Below are 15,677 nucleotides of genomic sequence, written 5' to 3' on the forward strand. Positions count from 1 at the left end.
AGATCCCGATGCTTCTCTTCAGGTTTACTGTATCCCTCTGACCTTCTTATTGACGATGAAACACGGTAATTGCATCGGAATTAAATTGAAATGGGCATAATGCCGACTTAAGTACAAGAAGTCTGTCTCTTCTTACTGTCTAAGCTTTGAACCAATCCTGTGACACTGGTTACAGATTACGATGCTTCACTTCAGATTTACTGTATCCCTTGGACCTTCTTATTGACGATGAAACACATAAATTTCAACGGAATTAAATACAAAAGGCACGATGCCGACGTAAGTACAAGAAGACTGACTCTTCTTACCGACTGTTTTGAACCACTCCTGTGACACTAGTTATAGATTCCGATGCTTCACTTCAGGTTTACTGTATCCCTCTGACCTTCGTAATGACGATGAATCACAGTAATTACATCGGAATTACATGCAAAAGGCACAATGCCGACTTGAGTACAAGAAGACTGACTCTTCTTTTTGTCTATGATTTGAACCATTCCTGTGACACTAGTTATAGATTCCGACGCTTCACTTCAGGTTTACTGTATCCCTCTGACCTACTTATTGTCGATGAAACACAGAAATTGCATCGGAATTAAATACAAAAGGCACAATGCAGACTTAAGTACAAGAAGAATGACTCTTCCTACTGTCTATGTTTTGAACCATTCCTGTGACACCAGTTATAGATTCCGATGCTACACTTCAGGTTTACTGTATCCCTCTGACCTTCGTATTGACGATGAAACACAGAAATTGCATCGGAATTAAATACAAAAGGCACAATGCCGACTTAAGTACAAGAAGACTGACTCTTCCAACTGTCTATGTTTGAACCATTCCTGTGACACTAGTTATAGATTCCGACGCTTCACTTCAGGTTTACTGTATCCCTCTGACCTACTTATTGACGATGAAACACAGAAATTGCATCGGAATTAAATACAAAAGGCACAATGCCGACTTAAGTACAAGAAGAATGACTCTTCCTACTGTCTATGTTTTGAACCATTCCTGTGACACTAGTTATAGATTCCGATGCTTCACTTCAGGTTTACTGTATCCCACTGACCTCCTTTTTACGATGTAACACAGAAATTGCATCGGAAATAATTACAAAAGGCACAATGCCGACTTAAGTACAAGAAGACTGACTCTTCCTACTGTCTATGCTTTGAACAATTCCTGTGCCACCAGTTAAGGATTCCGATGCATCACTACATTTTTACTGTATCCTTTGGACCTTCTTATTGGCGACGAAATACAGAGATTGCATCGGAATGAAATAGAAAAGGCACAATGCCGACTTAAGTACAAGAGGACTGACACTTCTTTTTGTCTATGTTTTGAACCGTTCCTGTGACACTAGTTATAGATTCCGATGCTTCACTTCAGGTTTACTGCAGTCCTTGTACCTTCTTAGTGACGATGAAACACAGAAATTGCATCGGAATTAAATAGAAAAAGCACAATGCCGACTTAAGTACAAGAACACTGACTCTTCCTACTGTCTATGTTTTGAACCATTCCTGTGACAATCGATATAGATTCCGATGCTTCAGTTCAGGTTTATTGTATCCCTTGGTCGTTCTTATTGACGATGAAACACAGAAATTGCATCGGAATTAAATAGAAAATGCACAATGCCGACTTAAGTACAAGAAGACTGACTCTTCTCACTGACTATGATTTGAACCACTCCTGTGACGCTAGTTACAGATTCCGATGCTTCACTTCAGGTTTACTGTATCCCTTGGACGCTCTTATTGACGATGAAACACAGAAATTGCATCGGAATTAAATAGAAGGGGCACAATGCCGACTTAAGTACTAGAAGACTGACTCTTCTTACTGTCTTTGATTTGAACCATTCCTGTGACACTAGTTATAGATTCCGATGCTTCACTTCGGGTTTACTGTATCCCTTGGACGTTCTTATTGACGATGAAACACAGAAATTGCATCGGAATTAAATAGAAAAGGCACAATGCCGACTGAAGTACAAGAAGACTGACTCTTCTTACTGACTATAATTTGAACCACTCCTGTGACGCTAGTTACAGATTCCGATGCTTCACTTCAGGTTTACTGTATCCCTTGGACCTTCTTATTGACGATGAAACACAGATATTCCATCGGAATTAAACACAAAAGGCACAATGCCGACTTAAGTACAAGAAGACTGACTCATCCTACTGTCTATGTTTTGAACCATCCCTGTAACACTAGTTATAGATTCCGATGCTTCACTTCAGGTTTACTGTATACCTCTGACCTTCTTTTTGACGATGAAACACAGAAAATGCATCGTAATTAAATACAAAAGGCACAATGCCGACTTAAGTACAAGATGACTGACTCTTCCTACTGTCTATGTTTTGAACGATTCCTGTGACATTAGTTATAGATTCCGATGCTTCACTTCAGGTTTACTGTATCCTTTGGACCTCCTTATTGGCGACGAAATACAGAAATTGCATCGGAATTAAATAGAAAAGGCACAATGCCGACTTAAGTACAAGAAGACTGACACTTCTTTTTGTCTATGATTTGAACCATTCCTGTGAAACTAGTTATAGATTCCGATGCTTCACTTCAGGTTTACTGTATCCCTTGTACCTTCTTATTGACGATGAAACACAGAAATTGCATCGGAATTAAATAGAAAAAGCACAATGCAGACTTTAGTACAAGAACACTGACTCTTCCTACTGTCTATGTTTTGAACCATTCCTGTGACAATCTATATAGATTCCGATGCTTCACTTCAGGTTTATTGTATCCATTGGACGTTCTTATTGACGATGAAACACAGAAATTGCATCGGAATTAAATAGAAAAGGCACAATGCCGACTTAAGTACAAGAAGACTGACTCTTCTTACTGACTATGATTTGAACCACTCCTGTGACGCTAGTTACAGATTCCGATGCTTCACTTCAGGTTTACTGTATCCCTCGGACCTTCTTATTGACGATGAAACACAGATATTGCATCGGAATTAAACACAAAAGGCACAATGCCGACTTAAGTACAAGAAGACTGACTCATCCTACAGTCTATGTTTTGAACCATCCCTGTGACACTAGTTATAGATTCCGATGCTTCACTTCAGGTTTACTGTATACCTTTGACCTTCTTTTTGACGATGAAACACAGAAATTGCATCGTAATTAAATACAAAAGGCACAATGCCGACTTAAGTACAAGATGACTGACGCTTCCTACTGTCTATGTTTTGAACGATTCCTGTGACATTAGTTATAGATTCCGATGCTTCACTTCAGGTTTACTGTATCCTTTGGACCTCCTTATTGGCGACGAAATACAGAAATTGCATCGGAATTAAATAGAAAAGGCACAATGCCGACTTAAGTACAAGAAGACTGACTCTTCCTACTGTCTATGTTTTGAACCATTCCTGTGACACTAGTTATAGATTCCGATGCTTCACCTCAGGTTCACTGTATCCCTCTGACCTTCTTATTGACGATGAAACACGGTAATTGCATCGGAATTAAATTGAAAAGGGCATAATGCCGACTTAAGTACAAGAAGTCTGTCTTTTCTTACTGTCTAAGATTTGAACCATTCCTGTGACGCTGGTTATAGATTCCGATGCTTCACTTCAGATTTACTGTATCCATTGGACGTTCTTATTGACGATGAAACACAGAAATTGCATCGGAATTAAATAGAAAAGGCACAATGCCGACTTAAGTACAAGAAGACTGACTCTTCTTACTGACTATGATTTGAACCACTCCTGTGACACTAGTTATAGATTCCGATGCTTCACTTCAGGTTTACTGTATCCCTCTGACCTTCGTAATGACGATGAATCACAGTAATTGCATCGGAATTAAATGCAAAAGGCACAATGCCGACTTGAGTACAAGAAGACTGACTCTTCTTTTTGTATATGTTTTGAACCAGTCCTGTGACACTAGTTATAGATTTTGATGCTTCACTTCAGGTTTACTGTATCGCTTGGACATTTTTATTGACGATGAAACTCAGAAATTCCATCGGAATTAAATAGAAATTGCACAATGCCGACTTAAGTACAAGAAGACTGACTCTTCTTACTGTCTATGATTTGAACCATTCCTGTGACACTAGTTATAGATTCCGATGCTTCACTTCAGGTTTACTGTATCCCTCTGACCTTCTTTTTGACGATGAAACACAGAAATTGCATCGGAATTAAATACAAAAGGCACAATGCCGACTTAAGTACAAGAAGACTGACTCTTCTTACTGAGAGTTTTGAACCATTCCTGTGACACTAGTTATAGATTCCGATGCTTCACTTCAGGTTTACTGTATCCCTCTGACCATCTTATTGACGATGAAACACAGAAATTGCATGTGAATGAAATACAAATGGCACAATGCCGACTTAAGTTTATGAAGACTGACTCTCCTTACTGACTATGTTTGAACCATTCCTGTGACACTAGATATAGATTCCGATGCTTCACTTCAGGTTCACTGTATCCCTTGGATCTTCTTATTGACGATGAAACACAGATATTGCATCGGAATTAAATACAAAACGCACAATGCCGACATAAGTACAAGAAGACTGACTCTTCTTACTGACTATGTTATGAACCATTCCTGTGACACTAGTTAGAGATTCCAATGCTTCTCTTCAGGTTTACTGTATCCCTATGACCTTCTTATTGACGATGAAACACGGTAATTGCATCGGAATTAAATAGAAAAGGCATAATGCCGACATAAGTATAAGAAGTCTGACTCTTCTTACTGTCTATGTTTTGAACCATTCCTGTGACACTAGTTATAGATTCGGATGCTTCACTTCAGATTTACTGTATCCCTTGGACTTCCTTATTGACGATGAAACACAGAAATTTCATCGGAATTAAATACAAAAGGCACAATGCCGACTTAAGTACAAGAAGACTGACTCTTCCTACTGTCTATGTTTTGAACGATTCCTGTGCCACCAGCTATGGATTCCGATGCATCACTACAGGTTTACTGTATCCTTTGGACCTTCTTATTGGCGACGAAATACAGAAATTGAATCGGAATTAAATAGAAAAGGCACAATGCCGACTTAAGTACAAGAAGACTGACACTTCTTTTTGTCTATGATTTGAACCATTCCTGTGACACTAGTTATAGATTCCGATGCTTCACTTCAGGTTTACTGTATCCCTTGTACCTTCTTCTTGACGATGAAACACAGAAATTGCATCGGAATTAAATAGAAAAAGCACAATGCCGACTTTAGTACAAGAACACTGACTCTTCCTACTGTCTATGTTTTGAACCATTCCTGTGACAATCGATATAGATTCCGATGCTTCACTTCAGGTTTATTGTATCCCTTGGACGTTCTTATTGACGATGAAACACAGAAATTGCATCGGAATTAAATAGAAAAGGAACAATGCCGTCTTAAGTACAAGAAGACTGACTCTTCTTACTGACTATGATTTGAACCACTCCTGTGACGCTAGTTACAGATTCCGATGCTTCACTTCAGGTTTACTGTATCCCTTGGACCTTCTTATTGACGATGAAACACAGATATTGCATCGGAATTAAACACAAAAGGCACAATGCCGACTTAAGTACAAGAAGACTGACTCATCCTACTGTCTATGTTTTGAACCATCCCTGTGACACTAGTTATAGATTCCGATGCTTCACTTCAGGTTTACTGAATACATTTGACCTTCTTTTTGACGATGAAACACAGAAATTGCATCGTAATTAAATACAAAAGGCACAATGCCGACTTATGTACAAGATGACTGACTCTTCCTACTGTCTATGTTTTGAACGATTCCTGTGACATTAGTTATAGATTCCGATGCTTCACTTCAGGTTTACTGTATCCTTTGGACCTCCTTATTGGCGACGAAATACAGAAATTGCATCGGAATTAAATAGAAAAGGCACAATGCCGACTTAAGTACAAGAAGACCGACTCTTCCTACTGTCTATGTTTTGAACCATTCCTGTGACACTAGTTATAGATTCCCATGCTTCACTTCAGGTTTACTGTATCCCTCTGACCTTCGTAATGACGATGAATCACAGTAATTGCATCGGAATTAAATGCAATAGTCACAATGCCGACTTGAGTACAAGAAGACTGACTCTTCTTTTTGTCTATGTTTTGAACCAGTCCTGTGACACTAGTTATAGATTCCGATTTTTTCACTTCAGGTTTTCTGTATCCCTTGGACCTTCTTATTGACGATGAAACACAGAAATTACATCGGAATTAAATAGAACTGGCACAATGCCGACTTAAGTACAAGAAGACTGACTCTTCTTACTAAGTGTTTTGAACCACTCCTGTGACACTAGTTATAGATTCCGATGCTTCACTTCAGGTTTACTGTATCCCTCTGACCATCTTATTGACGATGAAACACAGAAATTGCATGTGAATTAAATACAAATGGCACAATGCCGACTTAAGTTTAAGAAGACTGACTCTCCTTACTGACTATGTTTGAACCATTCCTGTGACACTAGTTATAGATTCCGATGCTTCACTTCAGGTTTACTGCATCCCTTGGACCTTCTTATTGACGATGAAACACAGATATTGCATCGGAATTAAATACAAAACGCACAATGCCGACTTAAGTACAAGAAGACTGACTCTTCTTACTGACTATGTTATGAACTATTCCTGTGACACTAGTTGGAGATTCCGATGCTTCTCTTCAGGTTTACTGTATCCCTCTGACCTTCTTATTGACGATGAAACACGGTAATTGCATCGGAATTACATTGAAAAGGGCATAATGCCGACCTAAGTACAAGAAGTCTGAATCTTCTTACTGTCAATGTTTTGAACCATTCCTGTGACACTAGTTATAGATTCCGATGCTTCACTTCAGATTTACTTTATCCCTTGGACCTCCTTATTGACGATGAAACACAGAAATTTCATCGGAATTAAATACAAAAGGCACGATGCCGACGTAAGTACAAGAGGACTGACTCTTCTTACCGACTGTTTTGAACCATTCCTGTGACACTAGTTATAGATTCCGATTATTCACTTCAGGTTTACTGTATCCCTTGGACGCTCTTTTTGACGATGATACACAGAAATTACATCGGAATTAAAAACAAAAGGCACAATGCCGACTTAAGTACAAGAAGATTGACTCTTCCTACTGTCTATGTTTTGAACCATTCCTGTGACACTAGTTATAGATTTCGATGCTTCACTTTAGGTTTATTGTATCCCACTGACCTTCTTTTTGACGATGTAACACAGAAATTGCATCGGAATTAAATAGAAAAGGCACAATGCCGACTTAAGTACAAGAAGACTGACTCTTGTTACTGACTATGATTTGAACCACTCCTGTGACGCTAGTTACAGATTCCGATGCTTCACTTCAGGTTTACTGTATCCCTTGGACCTTCTTATTGACGATGAAACACAGATATTGCATCGGAATTAAACACAAATGGCACAATGCCGACTTAAGTTTAAGAAGACTGACTCTCCTTACTGACTATGTTTGAACCATTCCTGCGACACTAGATATAGATTCCGATGCTTCACTTCAGGTTTACTGTATCCCTTGGACCTTCTTATTGACGATGAAGAACAGATATTGCATCGGAATTCAATACGAAAGGCACATGCCGACTTAAGTGCAAGAAGACTGACTCTCCTTACTGACGATGTTTGAACCATTCCTGTGACACTAGATATAGATTCCGATGCTTCTCTTCAGGTTTACTGTATCCCTCTGACCTTCTTATTGACGATGAAACACGGTCATTGCATCGGAATTAAATTGAAAAGGGCATAATGCCGACTTAAGTACAAGAAGTCTGTCTCTTCTTACTGTCTAAGCTTTGAACCAATCCTGTGACACTGGTTACAGATTACGATGCTTCACTTCAGATTTACTGTATCCCTTGGACCTTCTTATTGACGATGAAACACATAAATTTCATCGGAATTAAATACAAAAGGCACGATGCCGACGTAAGTACAAGAAGACTGACTCTTCTTACCGACTGTTTTGAACCACTCCTGTGACACTAGTTATAGATTCCGATGCTTCACTTCAGGTTTACTGTATCCCTCTGACCTTCGTAATGACGATGAATCACAGTAATTACATCGGAATTAAATGCAAAAGGCACAATGCCGACTTGAGTACAAGAAGACTGATTCTTCTTTTTGTCTATGTTTTGAACCAGTCCTGTGACACTAGTTATAAATTCCGATTGCTTCACTTCCGGTTTTCTGTATCCCTTGGACCTTCTTATTGACGATGAAACACAGAAATTGCATTGGAATTAAATAGAACTGGCACAATGCCGACTTAAGTACAAGAAGACTGACTCTTCCTACTGTCTATGTTTTGAACCATTCCTGTGACACTAGTTATAGATTCCGATGCTTCACTTCAGGTTTACTGTATCGCTTGGACGTTCTTATTGACGATGAAACACAGAAATTGCATCGGAATTAAATAGAAATTGCACAATGCCGACTTAAGTACAAGAAGACTGACTCTTCTTACTGTCTATGATTTGAACCATTCCTGTGACACTAGTTATAGATTCCGACGCTTCACTTCAGGTTTACTGTATCCCTCTGACCTACTTATTGACGATGAAACACAGAAATTGCATCGGAATTAAATACAAAAGGCACAATGCCGACTTAAGTACAAGAAGAATGACTCTTCCTACTGTCTATGTTTTGAACCATTCCTGTGACACCAGTTATAGATTCCGATGCTACACTTCAGGTTTACTGTATCCCTCTGACCTTCGTATTGACGATGAAACACAGAAATTGCATCGGAATTAAATACAAAAGGCACAATGCCGACTTAAGTACAAGAAGACTGACTCCTCCAACTGTCTATGTTTGAACCATTCCTGTGACACTAGTTATAGATTCCGATGCTTCACCTTAGGTTCACTGTATCCCTCTGACCTTCTTAATGACGATGAAACTTAGAAATCGCATCGGAATTAAATAGAAAAGGCACAATGCCGTCTTAAGTACAAGCAGACTGACTCTTCTTAGTGTCTATGCTATGAACCATTCCTGTGACATTAGTTATAGATTCCGATGCTTCACTTCAGGTTTACTGTATCCTTTGGACCTTCTTATTGGCGACGAAATACAGAAACTGCATCGGAATTAAATAGAAAAGGCACAATGCCGACTTAAGTACAAGAAGACTGACTCTTCCTACTGTCTATGTTTTGAACCATTCCTGTGACACTAGTTATAGATTCCGATGCTTCACCTTAGGTTCACTGTATCCCTCTGACCTTCTTATTGACGATGAAACACAGAAATTGCATCGGAATTAAATACAAAAGGCACAATGCCGACTTAAGTACAAGAAGAATGACTCTTCCTACTGTCTATGTTTTGAACCATTCCTGTGACACTAGTTATAGATTCCGATGCTTCACTTCAGGTTTACTGTATCCCACTGACCTCCTTTTTACGATGTAACACAGAAATTGCATCGGAAATAATTACAAAAGGCACAATGCCGACTTAAGTACAAGAAGACTGACTCTTCCTACTGTCTATGCTTTGAACAATTCCTGTGCCACCAGTTATGGATTCCGATGCATCACTACATTTTTACTGTATCCTTTGGACCTTCTTATTGGCGACGAAATACAGAGATTGCATCGGAATGAAATAGAAAAGGCACAATGCCGACTTAAGTACAAGAGGACTGACACTTCTTTTTGTCTATGTTTTGAACCGTTCCTGTGACACTAGTTATAGATTCCGATGCTTCACTTCAGGTTTACTGCAGTCCTTGTACCTTCTTATTGACGATGAAACACAGAAATTGCATCGGAATTAAATAGAAAAAGCACAATGCCGACTTAAGTACAAGAACACTGACTCTTCCTACTGTCTATGTTTTGAACCATTCCTGTGACAATCGATATAGATTCCGATGCTTCACTTCAGGTTTATTGTATCCCTTGGTCGTTCTTATTGACGATGAAACACAGAAATTGCATCGGAATTAAATAGAAAAGGCACAATGCCGACTTAAGTACAAGAAGACTGACTCTTCTCACTGACTATGATTTGAACCACTCCTGTGACGCTAGTTACAGATTCCGATGCTTCACTTCAGGTTTACTGTATCCCTTGGACGCTCTTATTGACGATGAAACACAGAAATTGCATCGGAATTAAATAGAAGGGGCACAATGCCGACTTAAGTACAAGAAGACTGACTCATCCTACTGTCTATGTTTTGAACCATCCCTGTAACACTAGTTATAGATTCCGATGCTTCACTTCAGGTTTACTGTATACCTCTGACCTTCTTTTTGACGATGAAACACAGAAAATGCATCGTAATTAAATACAAAAGGCACAATGCCGACTTAAGTACAAGATGACTGACTCTTCCTACTGTCTATGTTTTGAACGATTCCTGTGACATTAGTTATAGATTCCGATGCTTCACTTCAGGTTTACTGTATCCTTTGGACCTCCTTATTGGCGACGAAATACAGAAATTGCATCGGAATTAAATAGAAAAGGCACAATGCCGACTTAAGTACAAGAAGACTGACACTTCTTTTTGTCTATGATTTGAACCATTCCTGTGAAACTAGTTATAGATTCCGATGCTTCACTTCAGGTTCACTGTATCCCTTGTACCTTCTTATTGACGATGAAACACAGAAATTGCATCGGAATTAAATAGAAAAAGCACAATGCCGACTTTAGTACAAGAACACTGACTCTTCCTACTGTCTATGTTTTGAACCATTCCTGTGACAATCTATATAGATTCCGATGCTTCACTTCAGGTTTATTGTATCCATTGGACGTTCTTATTGACGATGAAACACAGAAATTGCATCGGAATTAAATAGAAAAGGCACAATGCCGACTTAAGTACAAGAAGACTGACTCTTCTTACTGACTATGATTTGAACCACTCCTGTGACGCTAGTTACAGATTCCGATGCTTCACTTCAGGTTTACTGTATCCCTCGGACCTTCTTATTGACGATGAAACACAGATATTGCATCGGAATTAAACACAAAAGGCACAATGCCGACTTAAGTACAAGAAGACTGACTCATCCTACAGTCTATGTTTTTAACCATCCCTGTGACACTAGTTATAGATTCCGATGCTTCACTTCAGGTTTACTGTATACCTTTGACCTTCTTTTTGACGATGAAACACAGAAATTGCATCGTAATTAAATACAAAAGGCACAATGCCGACTTAAGTACAAGATGACTGACTCTTCCTACTGTCTATGTTTTGAACGATTCCTGTGACATTAGTTACAGATTCCGATGCTTCACTTCAGGTTTACTGTATCCTTTGGACCTCCTTATTGGCGACGAAATACAGAAATTGCATCGGAATTAAATAGAAAAGGCACAATGCCGACTTAAGTACAAGAAGACTGACTCTTCCTACTGTCTATGTTTTGAACCATTCCTGTGACACTAGTTATAGATTCCGATGCTTCACCTCAGGTTCACTGTATCCCTCTGACCTTCTTATTGACGATGAAACACGGTAATTGCATCGGAATTAAATTGAAAAGGGCATAATGCCGACTTAAGTACAAGAAGTCTGTCTTTTCTTACTGTCTAAGCTTTGAACCATTCCTGTGACGCTGGTTATAGATTCCGATGCTTCACTTCAGATTTACTGTATCCATTGGACGTTCTTATTGACGATGAAACACAGAAATTGCATCGGAATTAAATAGAAAAGGCACAATGCCGACTTAAGTACAAGAAGACTGACTCTTCTTACTGACTATGATTTGAACCACTCCTGTGACACTAGTTATAGATTCCGATGCTTCACTTCAGGTTTACTGTATCCCTCTGACCTTCGTAATGACGATGAATCACAGTAATTGCATCGGAATTAAATGCAAAAGGCACAATGCCGACTTGAGTACAAGAAGACTGACTCTTCTTTTTGTCTATGTTTTGAACCAGTCCTGTGACACTAGTTATAGATTTTGATGCTTCACTTCAGGTTTACTGTATCGCTTGGACGTTTTTATTGACGATGAAACTCAGAAATTGCATCGGAATTAAATAGAAATTGCACAATGCCGACTTAAGTACAAGAAGACTGACTCTTCTTACTGTCTATGATTTGAACCATTCCTGTGACACTAGTTATAGATTCCGATGCTTCACTTCAGGTTTACTGTATCCCTCTGACCTTCTTTTTGACGATGAAACACAGAAATTGCATCGGAATTAAATACAAAAGGCACAATGCCGACTTAAGTACAAGAAGACTGACTCTTCTTACTGAGAGTTTTGAACCATTCCTGTGACACTAGTTATAGATTCCGATGCTTCACTTCAGGTTTACTGTATCCCTCTGACCATCTTATTGACGATGAAACACAGAAATTGCATGTGAATGAAATACAAATGGCACAATGCCGACTTAAGTTTATGAAGACTGACTCTCCTTACTGACTATGTTTGAACCATTCCTGTGACACTAGATATAGATTCCGATGCTTCACTTCAGGTTCACTGTATCCCTTGGATCTTCTTATTGACGATGAAACACAGATATTGCATCGGAATTAAATACAAAACGCACAATGCCGACATAAGTACAAGAAGACTGACTCTTCTTACTGACTATGTTATGAACCATTCCTGTGACACTAGTTAGAGATTCCAATGCTTCTCTTCAGGTTTACTGTATCCCTATGACCTTCTTATTGACGATGAAACACGGTAATTGCATCGGAATTAAATAGAAAAGGCATAATGCCGACATAAGTATAAGAAGTCTGACTCTTCTTACTGTCTATGTTTTGAACCATTCCTGTGACACTAGTTATAGATTCGGATGCTTCACTTCAGATTTACTGTATCCCTTGGACTTCCTTATTGACGATGAAACACAGAAATTTCATCGGAATTAAATACAAAAGGCACAATGCCGACTTAAGTACAAGAAGACTGACTCTTCCTACTGTCTATGTTTTGAACGATTCCTGTGCCACCAGCTATGGATTCCGATGCATCACTACAGGTTTACTGTATCCTGTGGACCTTCTTATTGGCGACGAAATACAGAAATTGAATCGGAATTAAATAGAAAAGGCACAATGCCGACTTAAGTACAAGAAGACTGACACTTCTTTTTGTCTATGATTTGAACCATTCCTGTGACACTAGTTATAGATTCCGATGCTTCACTTCAGGTTTACTGTATCCCTTGTACCTTCTTATTGACGATGAAACACAGAAATTGCATCGGAATTAAATAGAAAAAGCACAATGCCGACTTTAGTACAAGAACACTGACTCTTCCTACTGTCTATGTTTTGAACCATTCCTGTGACAATCGATATAGATTCCGATGCTTCACTTCAGGTTTATTGTATCCCTTGGACGTTCTTATTGACGATGAAACACAGAAATTGCATCGGAATTAAATAGAAAAGGAACAATGCCGTCTTAAGTACAAGAAGACTGACTCTTCTTACTGACTATGATTTGAACCACTCCTGTGACGCTAGTTACAGATTCCGATGCTTCACTTCAGGTTTACTGTATCCCTTGGACCTTCTTATTGACGATGAAACACAGATATTGCATCGGAATTAAACACAAAAGGCACAATGCCGACTTAAGTACAAGAAGACTGACTCATCCTACTGTCTATGTTTTGAACCATCCCTGTGACACTAGTTATAGATTCCGATGCTTCACTTCAGGTTTACTGAATACATTTGACCTTCTTTTTGACGATGAAACACAGAAATTGCATCGTAATTAAATACAAAAGGCACAATGCCGACTTATGTACAAGATGACTGACTCTTCCTACTGTCTATGTTTTGAACGATTCCTGTGACATTAGTTATAGATTCCGATGCTTCACTTCAGGTTTACTGTATCCTTTGGACCTCCTTATTGGCGACGAAATACAGAAATTGCATCGGAATTAAATAGAAAAGGCACAATGCCGACTTAAGTACAAGAAGACCGACTCTTCCTACTGTCTATGTTTTGAACCATTCCTGTGACACTAGTTATAGATTCCCATGCTTCACTTCAGGTTTACTGTATCCCTCTGACCTTCGTAATGACGATGAATCACAGTAATTGCATCGGAATTAAATGCAATAGTCACAATGCCGACTTGAGTACAAGAAGACTGACTCTTCTTTTTGTCTATGTTTTGAACCAGTCCTGTGACACTAGTTATAGATTCCGATTTTTTCACTTCAGGTTTTCTGTATCCCTTGGACCTTCTTATTGACGATGAAACACAGAAATTACATCGGAATTAAATAGAACTGGCACAATGCCGACTTAAGTACAAGAAGACTGACTCTTCTTACTAAGTGTTTTGAACCACTCCTGTGACACTAGTTATAGATTCCGATGCTTCACTTCAGGTTTACTGTATCCCTCTGACCATCTTATTGACGATGAAACACAGAAATTGCATGTGAATTAAATACAAATGGCACAATGCCGACTTAAGTTTAAGAAGACTGACTCTCCTTACTGACTATGTTTGAACCATTCCTGTGACACTAGTTATAGATTCCGATGCTTCACTTCAGGTTTACTGTATCCCTTGGACCTTCTTATTGACGATGAAACACAGATATTGCATCGGAATTAAATACAAAACGCACAATGCCGACTTAAGTACAAGAAGACTGACTCTTCTTACTGACTATGTTATGAACCATTCCTGTGACACTAGTTGGAGATTCCGATGCTTCTCTTCAGGTTTACTGTATCCCTCTGACCTTCTTATTGACGATGAAACACGGTAATTGCATCGGAATTACATTGAAAAGGGCATAATGCCGACCTAAGTACTAGAAGTCTGAATCTTCTTACTGTCAATGTTTTGAACCATTCCTGTGACACTAGTTATAGATTCCGATGCTTCACTTCAGATTTACTGTATCCCTTGGACCTCCTTATTGACGATGAAACACAGAAATTTCATCGGAATTAAATACAAAAGGCACGATGCCGACGTAAGTACAAGAGGACTGACTCTTCTTACCGACTGTTTTGAACCTTTCCTGTGACACTAGTTATAGATTCCGATTATTCACTTCAGGTTTACTGTATCCCTTGGACGCTCTTTTTGACGATGATACACAGAAATTACATCGGAATTAAAAACAAAAGGCACAATGCCGACTTAAGTACAAGAAGATTGACTCTTCCTACTGTCTATGTTTTGAACCATTCCTGTGACACTAGTTATAGATTTCGATGCTTCACTTTAGGTTTACTGTATCCCACTGACCTTCTTTTTGACGATGTAACACAGAAATTGCATCGGAATTAAATAGAAAAAGCACAATGCCGACTGAAGTACAATAAGACTGACTCTTCTTACTGACTATGATTTGAACCACTCCTGTGACGCTAGTTACAGATTCCGATGCTTCACTTCAGGTTTACTGTATCCTTTGGACCTTCTTATTGGCGACGAAATACAGTGATTGCATCGGAATTAAATAGAAAAGGCACAATGCCGACTTAAGTACAAGAGGACTGACACTTATTCTTGTCTATGTTTTGAACCGTTCCTGTGACACTAGTTATAGATTCCGATGCTTCACTTCAGGTTTACTGCAGTCCTTGTACC

The sequence above is a fragment of the Schistocerca americana genome, chromosome X (assembly GCF_021461395.2).
Source record: "Schistocerca americana isolate TAMUIC-IGC-003095 chromosome X, iqSchAmer2.1, whole genome shotgun sequence".
NCBI lineage: Eukaryota > Metazoa > Arthropoda > Insecta > Orthoptera > Acrididae > Schistocerca > Schistocerca americana.